The 13,801-nt window shown below is 52.1% G+C and overlaps 1 protein-coding gene across 6 annotated transcripts in view; it reads right to left on the minus strand.

The window, feature by feature from the left end:
* TSPAN9 (tetraspanin 9) overlaps positions 1–13,801 on the minus strand; it is a 194,038-nt gene that overhangs the window by 90,058 nt on the left and 90,179 nt on the right. Inside the window, exon 2 of one of the 6 annotated variants that reach the window (XM_064591688.1) lies at positions 8,779–8,827. The exons of 4 other annotated variants lie outside the window; for them this stretch is intronic. The gene's annotated coding sequence lies outside the window, so the exon portion shown is untranslated. Of the gene's footprint in view, positions 1–8,778; positions 8,828–12,986; positions 13,088–13,801 lie in introns of all 6 variants that reach the window. One more of the 6 variants, XM_064591689.1, reaches the window with a different exon arrangement.

Consider the following 13,801-nt stretch of genomic DNA (forward strand, 5'->3'; position numbering starts at 1 on the left):
GACAAAACAAAGCTTCGCAGAAAGTCCACATGGCACAGAGGTGGGGCTGGAGCAGAGATGACCCTGGATGCCAGTTAAAAATCTGCACAGAGCGTCCCCACCCCCTACTCCTCTTGTCGACTCCAACCCCTGCACCCCCCTGCTGCAGACACTCCCACCAAGGTGAACGCACATCGAGGTCACCGCTTCCTCTGTCTGGAATTCCCTTTCCACACACGCTGTGAGTGGCTAACTTTCACAGCCCGGGTGGCACCCATGTGGCCTCCTCCTGAACTGTGCGGCCCCTCCTTGGAGCTGCGGAGCCCATCAGAGCACGGCACTGCCTGTTCACCGAGCTCCCTGAGCCTGAGACTGTGCGCCCCTTGAGAGCACGGACTGTGCCATCACCTCTGCACTCTGGCCCCTGGCACGCTGGCTCGCATGGCCCCTGGCACGCTGGCACGCTGGCTCTTAAACACCACCAAGCACGTGAGTGAAGTGACGAGGGTCTCTGCGGGGCTCTTGAGTGAGGGAGAGCCACACTTTAGAAAAATGGACCTTGGCTTAGAGCAGGGAAGTCTTTATGCAAAGAGTGAGAATGGCCAGTCCCAAAGGACAACAGTCTTTTCCTTGAGCAGGTGTACAGAGTGGGAGGGAACAGCAGACGCTGAGCCCTGGAAGCACAGGCTGGTGGCCCACCGGGGTGATGCCCACCCTGGGCTCTCAGGCCCTTTTTCCCAAGAGAGTCCCAAACCAGCACCATCTTTCTTCCCAAGACCCATCAGCATCCCTAAAGGGACTGGTGTGCAAGGCATTGTGCTGGACAGATGTACCCGGACCCGCACACGCACACACACGGAGCCATTCACTCCAGGGAGACAGAGAGAAAGAAAGGATTTGTTATAAGTACTTATCAAAGAGGGCAGGTGGCTTCAGGGAGGATGAGATAAGGCCAGACCGCCAGGCACAGGGAAGTGTGACGAAGCCTGAGGTTTATTGCCATGCACCAGTGGATATTCACTGACCCAGCAAATCCAGTATTCCTGAACCACCCCGTGGAGGGCACTGACTTGCGGCCTGGGCCAGCGCCCCCTGACCCAGCATCCAGCCTGCCTGCGAAGCCGGCCCCTGCAGCTGGGACCCATCCGCTGATTGAGAAACTGCTGCCTCCCCTCTTCCCTCCATCCCTCCCTGGGCCTGGGACCACTGTAGGGGAGAGCAGCGTGTTAGGAGCACTTGGGGATACTCTAAAGAAGATGGAGGAAGAAACAATGCCCCGGATTCCACCGGCTCTGAACCCTCACAGGAAGGGAGCTTGCCCCTGAGCTGAAGAGAGTAGGAGGTGCAGTGTGGTGAATGGGTGAGGGAAGACATATTTGGGCATCCCCATTGGGTAGAAGTTGGCTGTTGAAGGACTCAAGTCTGATGGTGCATGAAGCCACTTGTGGTCTCTGAACTCCCGCCAGCCACTTCGGTAAAGTGAGGCAGTCACGCCGGCCAAAATCCCACTGCATCTCTCCTGCCTCTGCCTGAGGACCCGTGTCCATGCGGCCGAGTCAGTCAGGGTACCTCCAGCCGAGGGGGCTCAGAGAAGCATTCATCCCAAACCTGGAGGCAGCTCTCGTCTCCAAGTAGCTGGGATGAAAATGGTCACAAACCACACCCTTTGCAGTCCTGCAGTGTTCTTCCAAAACCTCTCAGGTTGTCCCAGCAAGAGCTGCGGTAACCCAATCTTAACGTGATGCGTACCCAACCATGTTTTCCTGACCCAGACTTGCCCAGCACATGCCCAGAATGCAGACGGCACGCACACACGTTCCCTGCCACAGCCTCCCCGCCTTGAGACTGCCAGCCCCAGTCCGCCTCCCACCTGCCAGTCTCCTTACTGCCTCCCGTCCTCCCCCAATGGCCCCCTGCCACATGCTGCCACCACCACGAACCACAGACAGGGCTCTGAGGTGCCACACTGCCCCCTCTCACCAGCTCCAAATCTTCGCCCGCTCTCCAGGGCTTTAACACACACACTCAAGCTTGGCATTCAAGACCTTCTACACTGTGCTTTGCGGGCCTTATTTCCCATGAGTCCCTGACCTGTGCCTTATCCCCCCGCAGTTGGATCTCCTCACCATTTCCCGGACACGTCTCCACCTCCCGGTCTCCACACTCTGGCGTATGCACTGCCCTCCACCCACAACGGCTCCCCCCACCCATCTCTGTCTGCAGTAGGTGGGCCAGGACTCATCTCAAATGCCACATCCTCCATGAATGAAACTCTGATCCTAAGGATCCCCCCCCAAACTAAGAGGCCCTCTTCTTGTTCCTAACCTCTCTTTGGGGCACTCATTTCACTCTGACTTGTATCATGGCTGTTTGCATAAATGTCTTCCTACAAGACTACGGGAAGACCTGAGGGATGAACTCACCCGTGTTCCTCTTGCAGAACCAGCCTGATATGTGGAGGACACTTCAGAAATGTGAAGCAAAATTAACTGAGTCCCTCAACATCATCCACATGGCCCCCAAGCATCACCCCCACCTCCACCATCCGTACTCACCTCAACCCATGTATTGGACACACCTGACACTGCCCTCAGCCTTTCTGGTGGGTGCTCACCTTGCTAAATCACTAGGATCTGCCCTCCCTTCTGGAAGCCCTTTCTGGGGTCACCCACCAGATTTGGCCATCTCCTGAGGCACCAGAGGACTTGGATGTCCAGCCTGGAGCTCAGAGAATGCGGCTGTGCTCTGCGAGGCCCAATGTGTCTGGGTGGCTGCATGTCACTCATCCCCCAAGCTCTGGCCCCAAGGGGCGCTTCCATATCCCAGTTGGGCCCGCTGCCAGGGCACACCTGCTCTTCCCCTCCCCCACACTGCTGCCAGAGGAAATGGCAGCCCGCAGCCTCAGCCGGACACAGCAGGGACAGGCACTGGGCACTGGCACGGCCCCTCTCTCCCTCCACCCCCAAGCCTGAGCCTGACCAGCATCCAACCTGGCTTATCCCTGATCCTTCCATGAATGCACGCTCCACTCGACTTGTGCAGCCCTGTCTGCCTCCTAAAGGGAAAGCATAAGACAAACACTTGTGCCATAGGGAGCCAGGCAGAATGAAGGGCTGGGGCCCCGGCCCCAACTCTGGCACTTACTATCTGTGTGACCTGGGTGAGAAGCTTAAAGCTGTCCGAGCACAGTATATACTGATACATTGTCTAAATGAATGAGCACACTTCCATTTTCTTATCTGTGAACGGGGGCTAGGTACGACTGTGAGGGACAGATGAGGCTTTGTCTGGGAAACTGCTTTATCAAATGGACAGAACCTGCCATCCACACACACTCTGGATCCATCCCATGTGTTTCATATGAGCTCGACAAAGGACACTACACCAGTTACTAATCACTGACGACTTCCTGAGCTCCCACGACGTGCCCATCCTGGGCCCGCCACTGTGGGTGTTACTGAGGAGCATTGGCCCTTAAGACCTAATGGTCCATATGGGGGAAGAGCAACAAAATGAAAGGGAAGCCGATGACAGAAGCGCATGCACACATGCCAGGGTAGGGGGCACGGACTGAGTGCTCAGAGGACTTGCCCAGGGAGGCCTGGCCTATCTGGGAAGGCTTCTTAGAAAAGACGAGATGCATGCTGAGCTGCCACCCTCACTGAAGGAGGCAGAGGAGAGGGGTCCCAGATGCCCGAACACGGTGAGCAGAGACCTGTGACTCAGCTAGTTCAAGGCGCTTTCATGCTTACGAGCACACGTGATAGGCACCACACTCCTGCAAGATACATAAGCAGGGAAGTTGTCTTGGTGTATAAATGAGAGAACTAGGCACCAAAGGGAGGAGAGGGCTTGTCAAAGCCAGTTAGTGGCAGAGGTGGGACTGAATCTATGTCTCCTGACTTCTAACCCGGAGATCTTCCCTTACACCGAGTGGACCCTGTTTTGCCTCACAAAGCTGACCCCTAATGAGGCATGCGCATGGCATGCTCCATACACAGAGGGAGGCCGAGGAAAGGCAAGGAATAAGATGAGAGAGCACTCATGCATCAGGATGGTCTAGCCAGGAGTGACAGAGAAGCCCCACATTGCGGCACCGGGGGACGAGCCTGGGCAACACACCAGCTTGCATCAAACCCTCAGCCAGCGTGTCCCTCGCTCTTTCTGACTTCACTCAGCAGCAACACATATATGTGCTTTGCCAAATGAGAGCAAACATAGGCCCCGTTCTCCAAAACCACAGTCCAGGCAGAGTGGAGATGACAAGCCAGGGGCAGGCTGGGAAATGCTTAACAACCAGCTCTCCTGTAGTCCTTGCCGATTTCCATGGTGTCGATACTTCCTCCCATGGCCAATTTCAGGCTACTGGTGGCTTAATAGCTGGCAAATTTTCCTATCGTTTATTAATAGGCTCTTGAGAGCCAGTACCCAGAGGCTCTAGCAGACCACTGTAACAGCCGGCTCCCTTCCCTTCAGAAGGAACTCCGCGGCCAGGAGAAGACACCCAGCCCCATCCTGTCCTCCCCTCTGGTAGGAAAGGTCCCACAGTGAGGGTGTGGGAGTAGGAACGGAGGCCAGACACGTCACGGGGAAGGGATGGAGCAGCCCCTCTGTCTGGTCTCCTGCAGTGCCCCCCAGGTGGTCCAATCACCGGAGAAAGACAACTGAAATTAGCTCCCATTCTACCATGACCTTACCATGTAAGTCAGACCAGGTTACTACTCTGCTCAAAACCTTCCAATGGCTTCCCATCTCTCTCAGAGTAAAAGACAAAGTTCACACACACACCACTCACTCTCTCCACCATGGCCACACCGTCCATTCTGCTGTTTCTTCCAGGAGAGCCTTCACACTGACTGTTTCCACAACTGGAACATTCTTCCTCTAGATCTCTGTGGCCAACTCTCTCGTCTGCTTTACACCTTCACGCAAATGCCACCTTCTCAATGAGACTTTCCCCGACTACGCCATTTAAAACTGTACTCCCCCAGCACACACAATCTCTCTTACCCTGTCCAGCTTTTTCCACAGCACTTATCCCCAACATACTACATAATTTACAGGCATACCTCGGCGCTGTTGCGAGTTCAGTTCCAGACCACTCTAATAAAGCAAATATCACAACCAAGTGAATATCACAATAATGCAAATATTGCAATAAAGCAACTCAAACGAATGTGGGGTTTCTCAGAGCATATAAAAGTTCCGTTTAAACTTCTGTAGTCTATTAAGTATGCAATAGCATCAGATCTAAAAAAAAAAAAAGTACATACCTTAATTTAAAAGTATTTTATTGCTAAAAAATACCATCATCTGAGCCTTCAGCCAGTTGTAATCACTGATCACAGATCACCATAACAAATGTAATAATAATGAAAAGTTTGAAATATGGTGAGAATTACAAAAATGTGACACAGAGACCAAAGTAGGCAAATGCTGTTGGAAAAATGGCACCAACAGACTTGCCCGATGCAGAGTTGCCACAAACCTTCAATTTGTGAAAAATGCAGTATCTACAAAGTGCACCAGAGCGCAGCACAATAAAACAGGGTATTCCTCTACCTTTCGGTTAACTGATTGTTTACGATCTCTCTCCCCCACCAGAAGGAAGCTCCGTGAGGGCGGGGATTTGGTCTGTTTTATTCCTTGCTATCTTTCCACCAAAGAACAGAGCTTCCCCCCCTGTCAAGTACTCAGTAAGCACTTGCTGGACGAAGGAATGCCTGGAGGATGCCCCTGGCCAATCCTCTAGGTGCCATCTTGGCTTCCCAAGAGGAGACAACTGGGGAGTGAGGGAGACCAGTGGTTAGTGCCCACCTGACTAGGCTCAGGATGCCTGCATTCTCATGCTGATCCTGCCACCGTGACCGGACACAGCAGCACCCTCGACCCCACCTCTGCGCCTCATTTTCTCCCTTCATTTAGGCCAGAATGGGACCCTACATGGCTAACCCTGGGCAGTACCAAGGGCCAGGGCTAGGGCCAGACAGGACACCAAGCCGAAGGCCTCTGAGTTCTGCAGTAGGAGGTTCTGCGGTCAGGTTCGAGGCCTTCCCTTAAAAGGTCTTAGGAAAGACAAGCTCTCTGCTTCCCCTCTGCACCACCCACACCTGAGCCCCCAACCCACCACCTCCTGTTCCCCCAGCCCTGAGCCTAGAAGAAATCCCCAAAGAATACTGCCCACCCCAGTGGTTAGAGCCAGCGGAGCCCCAACTCCAGGCAGCTGCCCCAGCATGCTCAGGCGGGCTCCCCACATGCAAAGCAGCCAGCTCATACTGCTATTTTAAGCTCTGGAGGCCCAGCTATAGCACGTGGCCACAGCGGGCCGGAGGCCCGGGTTGGAGGTAGAAGAAGCTAACTCACTAAGAGTGCTGACCTGGAGAGCTCGGAAAGGGAGTGTCGGCCACCCTGAGTAACACCAGACCTTCCTTGGAGAGACCGGAAACCCCAGTCCACACCCTCAAATCCACAAGCCGTGGGGAAAGTGAGTCAAGAGCTGTGTTGGGCACACCCGGATTCCATTTCTGAATGTGACCCCCTGTGTTTCCACATTAAAACGACTCCTAGCCCCACCCGGACAACCTCAGAATTCCAGCAAAGCTGGAACTAGCATGGTACCCATGTCCCAGGACTCGACATTGCAAGGAGTCACCAAAAATGCAGACTGAACGAAGGGAGCTGCCATTCTGTTATCTGAAAATGGCTTATTCACTGGGTCCCTCTCCACCCCTCTCCCCGACTCCGGTCCCCCCTCAGTGACCTGCACACTGCTAGATACACAGCCACGCTCAACAAATATTTATTAAATGATTGCTTCTCCATGTATTCCTAAACCAAGTATAGTCAGGGGACAAACTCATCTTGATCACTGTTATCATTATCATTCTTTAATTATATACATTTCTACTGACCTCATCAGACACCCCAACTGAGAATAAAGACCATAGCAGCAAGGAAGCAGAAGAGTTTAGTAACAAAACAGGGATGCCCCGGGCTGCGGCCCTTCCAGGGAGGGCTGCCACCATCCACCTCCAGAGGGAGAGTGACACTGTGTTCTCTGGGAAGCACGTCCCCTGAAGCTGTGCACCACGGGGGCCCTGTCTAACCCACCCCCTTCCACAGGACATCTAGCAGCCAGGACCTGGCTTGAGAAGCAATGCACAGAACAGAAACTCTAGGTGCAGGGTATCCCACCCCAACCTCACGCCGCAGGACATCAGCAAAACCACCCAGGGCAGGCTGGGTCACTCGTGCCAGGAGCTCGCAACACAGGTCTAATTGCTCAGTTTAAGCAACATCAGCACCAGAGAAAAGGGAAAGGTGATCGATCCAGAAGGTGCTGTAATTAGGGAGCTCTGGGACCTCTCTTCTTGCTACCCATCTATCTCACGACTGAAGTAGCTACCCACATGGTAAAGAAATAGATTTGCAGAAATAGATTTGAACCTGGACTAGGGGGAGGGAGAGGGCAATTCCTTGAATTTTCTTGTTGGAAGAAGATGCCAGAAGCTATGGGTCTTCGGAGATCGTCCGATTCACTTCTCTCCTCCCCTCCCCTTTCCTGGCTTCAATCAACCCAGGCGGACTCTTTGGAACATTTTTATTGTAATTGTAAAAGTGATGACAACAGCTTGCATCTACAGAAAAGTGTATACTGTTCAAAGGGATTTCACCTAAGTCAGGATTTCGTCCTCACGAAAGTCCTGCAGAGAAGTGCTGCACACATCACCGTATCTGAGGGGACGAGACCTGCACCGAGCCCGTCACTGAAGGACCACGACAGGTCTCACAGCCCTGGCCCCGTGCCCTTTTCAAGTGCTGAGTTCCCTCCAAAACACATTTCTCTTAGTGTGGTTCCCAGGCCACCTACTTCCAAACCCTTGGACGTTCTGAGACCAAAGGCAAATTCCTGAGCCCACTCTGGCCTCATGGAGTCAGGATTTCTGGAAGCAGGGCCATGATAACCTCCTCTGTTAATAAAACCTTCAAGGGACTCTAAAGCGTGCTGAACTCAGAGGGTCCCTGGTGGCCCTTCCTTTCCCTATTCAAGTAACAACACAAGTCCAACCGCCTCCAGGAAACCCTCCGGCCTAGAGGCTGCTTGGGTGCGAGAGCCCCGCTGCTCCCTTTGGTTCATCTCCTGAAGATACATCTGCACATAATCACCAAAGTCACCCTGAGACATTTCTGTCAGTAATCTGAAGTCACACCAGCTGGGAAGACAATCCTGGCCAAAACCTCCCCTCTCCAGCAGGGACATATCTGCCAAAATCACTCCATCAGCCCCAGCCCATACTCACAGACGTGCCTAATGAAGAGGGACGCAGGGCGGGTGGGGAGTGGGGAGGAAGGAAAGGAAGAACAGAATGGTAGGATTAGGTCACTCCAGGGCTGCTTTTCTTTCCCTCCTGCATGTGTCCTCAAAGATACAGCGTCCGCCTTTGATTGTTCACTTTCAGATATGCCCTCACCCCAGCAAAGCTGACAAAGTAGCTATCCCTACGTCAACCCTCGAGACAGCTCCAACTGGCACTCCATCATCTGCCCTGACCCTGTGTGCACCATTCTGTCGTGGACTCGGCTCCCGTGTGGCTGTCCCAGCCTTTGGGAGGGCTCCATGGCCTGGCTCAGCTCTCCACCAGCCTGCCCCAATTCTAGGCTTCAATTAGCATCCCCTTCCTTGGCATGGAGGCTCCTCAGGTTGATGGCCCAGTTACAGATCTCCCCCTCCTCGCGACCCTGACACACACCTGCCCTCCCACCCTCCCTGTCCCAGATCACATGGTCTCCTTGACTCACCCTGGGCAGCCCGAGTGGGCAAGTCTCATCTTTGCAAATGGACCGTCAGCTGCAAGAGAGCAGAGCACGAGTCAATTCCTGCTGTGTCCCCTTAGCATCCAGTCATGTGCCAGTGACTCAGGAAGCACTTGTTGAGTGAATGAACCAAGTCTGAAAATTTAGCCCAGCCAACTCCTCTGGCGGTATCCAATGCTTCCAAAAAAGGGGGGGTGGGGGGGAGGATAGTGAACCACAGGGTGAGAGAGAGAAGTGCTCACTCATGTAAGGCCAAGAACAAGGCAATCAGCTCCCCAGGGAGCCTGGTAGGGTTTACCAACAGCTTCCCTACCTCCCGATACCCTCTGTCAGTAACCAGAACTGGCAAATTTAGCAATTTCCTCATTCCATCAGCAGAGCATCTTTCAAGCAGAAAGCCTGTCTGATCTGGATGAATTAATTGAGTAATTAACTTCCCTAATCTGCTCCCTCCCAGCCTGCCTTCCAGAAAGGGATAGCAGCACCCCAGGGGAAGGCTGATAAGGGGCAGGAAGAGAGACCACTTGCCTCTCGGGATCCTGCAGCCTTCTCCACCAGCCCCAACTTGCCAGAAATTCCAGCCTATCCCACATCAGGCACAGCCCCCCAGACTTCAAACCCCCCTCATAGCCCTTCCAGGACACACACGTGCACACGTGCATGCGCACTGTGGTACCACCTCTCCACAGCTCAGATACTGGCTATTTTTGAGCTCAGTTTTGAGGCCTCAGTTTGAGGCCAGTCTTGAGCTCTGGCACCCAAGGGACATCAAAGGCAACCTGTCAGAGCAAAGGAGCAGGGAGACGCAGGTGGAATGAATCTAGGCAAAAGACTAATGCAAATCACAGAAGGTCTGACTGCTGTAAAGAGCTGGCAGGCAGAGTGGGGCAGTAGGAAGGGTACACGGGATGGGGTCCCAAGATCCAGGTCTGAGTTCCCAATCTGTCTTTTAGGGACCCTGTGACTTTGGGCAAGCCACTCAACCCCTGTGAGCTGCAGTTTTCCCCATCTGCAAAATGGGCATAATGCCTCCCTCCCTTCCTCCAGGGCTGCTCTAGGAGCCAGGGAGCTCAGGAAGCTACTGGCTTATGTCCAGCCTCCGCCCCTCGGCAGAAGCGCCCTGAGGAAGACCCTGCAAGGCAGCCAACTAACTCTGCTTGAGCGCTGCCCAGGCATCATCGCCCAGCTCTAACTCCCATAAAGCCGTTCCTTAGGCTGAGCCCCACCCACCTGCCTCTGCTTTCCACCTTAGAGACGTGGATGGGGTATGAGGAGACAGGCGCCGTGAACTCCGTCACATCGGTATCAAAGCCCAGCTCTGCCCCTTGACAAGTTACTTAACCACCCTGCACCTCAGTTTCCTGATCTGAATTATGAGTACAATAAATGCCTAACAACGTGCAGAGTCGGTGATCTATGCACAGGGCCTGATTCAGTGCCTGGCACGCCCTACACTTAATAAATAGTAGATAATATTTCTTTTAATTATCATCGTCATCATTATTCTGGCTAATAGAATTAGTTCTTCCCTCTGGAGCAGTAAAGCAGAGGCCTAATTCCTCAACCAGGTGCCGGCCTTTCCCAAGTAAGAAGGCAGTATCATGTGCCCCTGAGCCTTCCCTTCCCCGAGCAAACATCCCCACTTCTTCCCGCTGTTACTCATGCAGCAACCTACAGATCCTTTGCGGCCCTGCCCACTCTCCTCCTGGCCGTTCCTGGTCGGCCAATGCCCTCCCCAAGACGTAGGGCCCTCAACTACTACATCTGATCAATAATACAGTACCTCCAGCACCCGCCTCAGCACCCAGCACTTAGCAGGTGCACGGAAACTATTAGTGATAGAGCAGTCAATGAATGGGCTGAACACTACGCTCCATGGAATCTGAAAATTGCAAAGGGTAACAGGCTGTGATGGCTCTGGATCTGGACACTCTGTTTCCATCCGTGCAGCCTGGCACTGAACTCCCTCCCTACTGTGCATCAGACCATCACGAACATGAAGCCCTAAGCAGCACTAGGGTCTGCCCGGAGGTGTCACATCAAGCGTGTTAAGGAGGAGCTCCCCCTTCAGTATTCCTGCGGTTTTATAAATCTAGGTACAGTGTAACTGTAAACATTTGCCCATTGCCATTCATCTCGTTAGTTTCTCTCCATTGTTACAGCACACTGGTGATTTAAAGTCCCCATTCTATCAACCAATGTATTGGTAAATTATTTCTCTCAACATTCAGGAGATCACAGAATTTTCGCACTAGAATGGATGTTAGGGATCATCAAGCTCCATGCCTGCCACATCCAAATGAGGAAATCCCAGACTAATGATGTAACTTGCCCAAGGACACCTGTAATTTTGTGGCAAACCTAAGACTGGAGCCCTGGATCCTTCCTCTCAGCCCAGATCACTGATAGTAATGCTATAAAATTCTCAGTACTTACCTTGTGCCACGATTTCAACAGCTCTCCTTCCCAATCCTCGTAACAACCCTGAAAGATAAACACTGCTTTCTTTCCCCACTTGACAGGGCTTAGGCGATTCATCTTGGACCACAAGACCAGGAGTTCACGGCCAAGCTAGGAAAAGAATGTGCTCTTTCTCCAGGAGCCCTGCCCTAGGCCACTGAGCACTGGAACATCTCCACCGGGGTGTCTACCAGGAACGCAAACCAGCAGGCCCAAATCTAAATTTGTTCTCATCTCTTCCCTCTACCTACCTGTTCTTCCTTTGCTGTTTTCTACTCTGTTAATAGCATCACCACCAATTTAGTCACTTGATCTAGAAACCTAAGCGATTCCTCAGACTCTGCCCAGCTGTTTTGAGCCATCCCCTACACCCCAGAAGCCAGCCCCTCCTCTTGCCATTTCCTTGGCCAAGCTCCTCAACTACCTCCTTCTCATAAAACCAAAAAAAAAACTATTACCAAAACCATGCCCCTTCCCAGCACGTCCATTTCCAGAACGCCTTTTACATCTGCCCTCACAAACATCTCTTTAAAATAAATTGAGCTTACATTGCTCCAATTTAAAAACTTTGTTGATTCTAGTCCAAATTTCTTTCACCACAACCTGGCAGGCCTGCCACTCGAACTCCTGCACATCCCGCAAAACCCCACTCAACCCTCCTCTCTTCCTGGTCTGGTTCCTGCCCTCCTGCCTCCCTGGAGTCCGTCTTTCTGACTGAGTCTTTGCCGGCACCTCTCCTGCAGCGCTTCTCACAATGCACTTCCTGCGCAAGCCTTCCACCACCTCTGGGGGTGAGCTCCTTGAGCACAGGAAGGTGACACCTCTGAACCCCCAGCTCCAACTCATGGATTTGCTCATTTACTCTACCTTGGAAACACTCCACGAAAACTGTTGAGTAAATTAGCAGTTTAATAATTCAGGGCTCTGTTTATACTTTTATTACGAAAAATAACCTGTTAAGTAAAAACCTGTGTCGTAAGATCAAATTTATTTTAGAAAGCTGGTGTTAACATACTGACTGACAGGGGTCCTTATTAAGAGATGCGTGAAAGCCAAGCTTCCTGGACATGTGCCTGCTTTGAAGGCATCAGTGACAATAAAGAAAAGAGAAACCCAATCGCAAGAAATAAAAATCTGAGCTATAATAGATGTGTGACCATGACCCAAATGCATTAACTTGCTAATTGTTTCCATTTGCTTTAATGTATAGCGACTCCCAGATTAGTGTTTTCCAAACGGCAGGTCATTTACTCATTAGTGGGTTATGAAATCAGTTTAGTGGGTCAGGAAGAGTATTTTTAAAAATTAACAGAAAATACCAGCATGTATCTCACATGGTAATTTCATGAAACGTTTTTACGGATGTAGCATGCACATGCGCAATGCACACACGCACACGCGGGCACATACTGAGTCACGAAGTTTGAGAAACGTGGCCTTGGATCTTTAGTGCTGACATGTCCAGCCCAGGAGGGTCTCGGGACATGAGAACAGGGGCTTTCTAGGCATGAAGTTTAGAGCTGGCTACTTTCTGCAGGGGCCACACCTGGTCAGGAAAGTTTACCCAGCTGTAGGAAATACACGTGATTCGCCCTCGGAGACAGAAATGTGCTTAAGCATGCCAAAATGTTACGTGTACCATGAGAAGACACGGCAAGTCTTGGCACTGTGAAAATGTGTCCCTGGGTCATGTGGCAGAACTCTGGCTAGAAATGTGGGTGCAAGGTACTTGCCTGCAAAACTGGGAGAACAGTGCCCACTTCAGCGGGATGCAAGATCTCAAATGGACAATGTATAATATGGACTCTTTATTCATATATTCCTCTCTTGATTGCTGAAACAAAATTGGTTTAAAAAATGCATGAAGTTAGCTCAGCACAGAACTATACCTTCCTAACCCATTAAACTAGAGAAAACCAATTCTGAATTGAGCCAATATTTCATCCATTACAAATTCTGCTCAGCTGTCTTGCCTCATGTGTCGAAAGTAGACACCACCTCCCACTGGTTCTCCAAAACAGAAGGAAAACATCATACCCTCCTGCGTTTAAAGGCTCTGTGCAAAGAAAGGACGATGGTCTCTGTCTTGCTTCACTGAGGGCAGAATGAGAGCAATGGACTCAGAATGCAAGGGGAAGCCTTCCCAAGAGAGCTGTTAAGGACAGCGGCAGGTGACCAAAGCAGGTGCCAGCTACCACCCTGGGCGGGCTGAACCCGGCCCCACCTGGAGTCCAAGCAGCCAAGTGCAGCATGGTCCCTTCCTTCCTAGATGACTTTGGGAGGTGCCTTCCTGTCTGCGGCATCCATGGTTCCAGGATGAGGCGAGATGGTGATGGTGGGGTTGCCACAAACAATCGGCCCTCCCCCCCGGGGCCCCACGGCCTATTTCCAGCTCCTGATAGTTCCTGTCTAATGCCAGTGTGGACTGAGGAATCCAGGGCATCCTGGGCCCAGCATTGTTCAAATCACACATTCCTCGTCATGAAAAGCTACTGAATAACTCTCATTCCTCCAGCCTCCCAGGAGAAACCACATCAGAGGGCAAGCA

The sequence above is a fragment of the Mirounga angustirostris genome, unplaced genomic scaffold (genome assembly GCF_029215605.1).
Source record: "Mirounga angustirostris isolate CCGP_5_RB_7025 unplaced genomic scaffold, mMirAng1.0.hap1 SCAF_5, whole genome shotgun sequence".
Taxonomy (NCBI): domain Eukaryota; kingdom Metazoa; phylum Chordata; class Mammalia; order Carnivora; family Phocidae; genus Mirounga; species Mirounga angustirostris.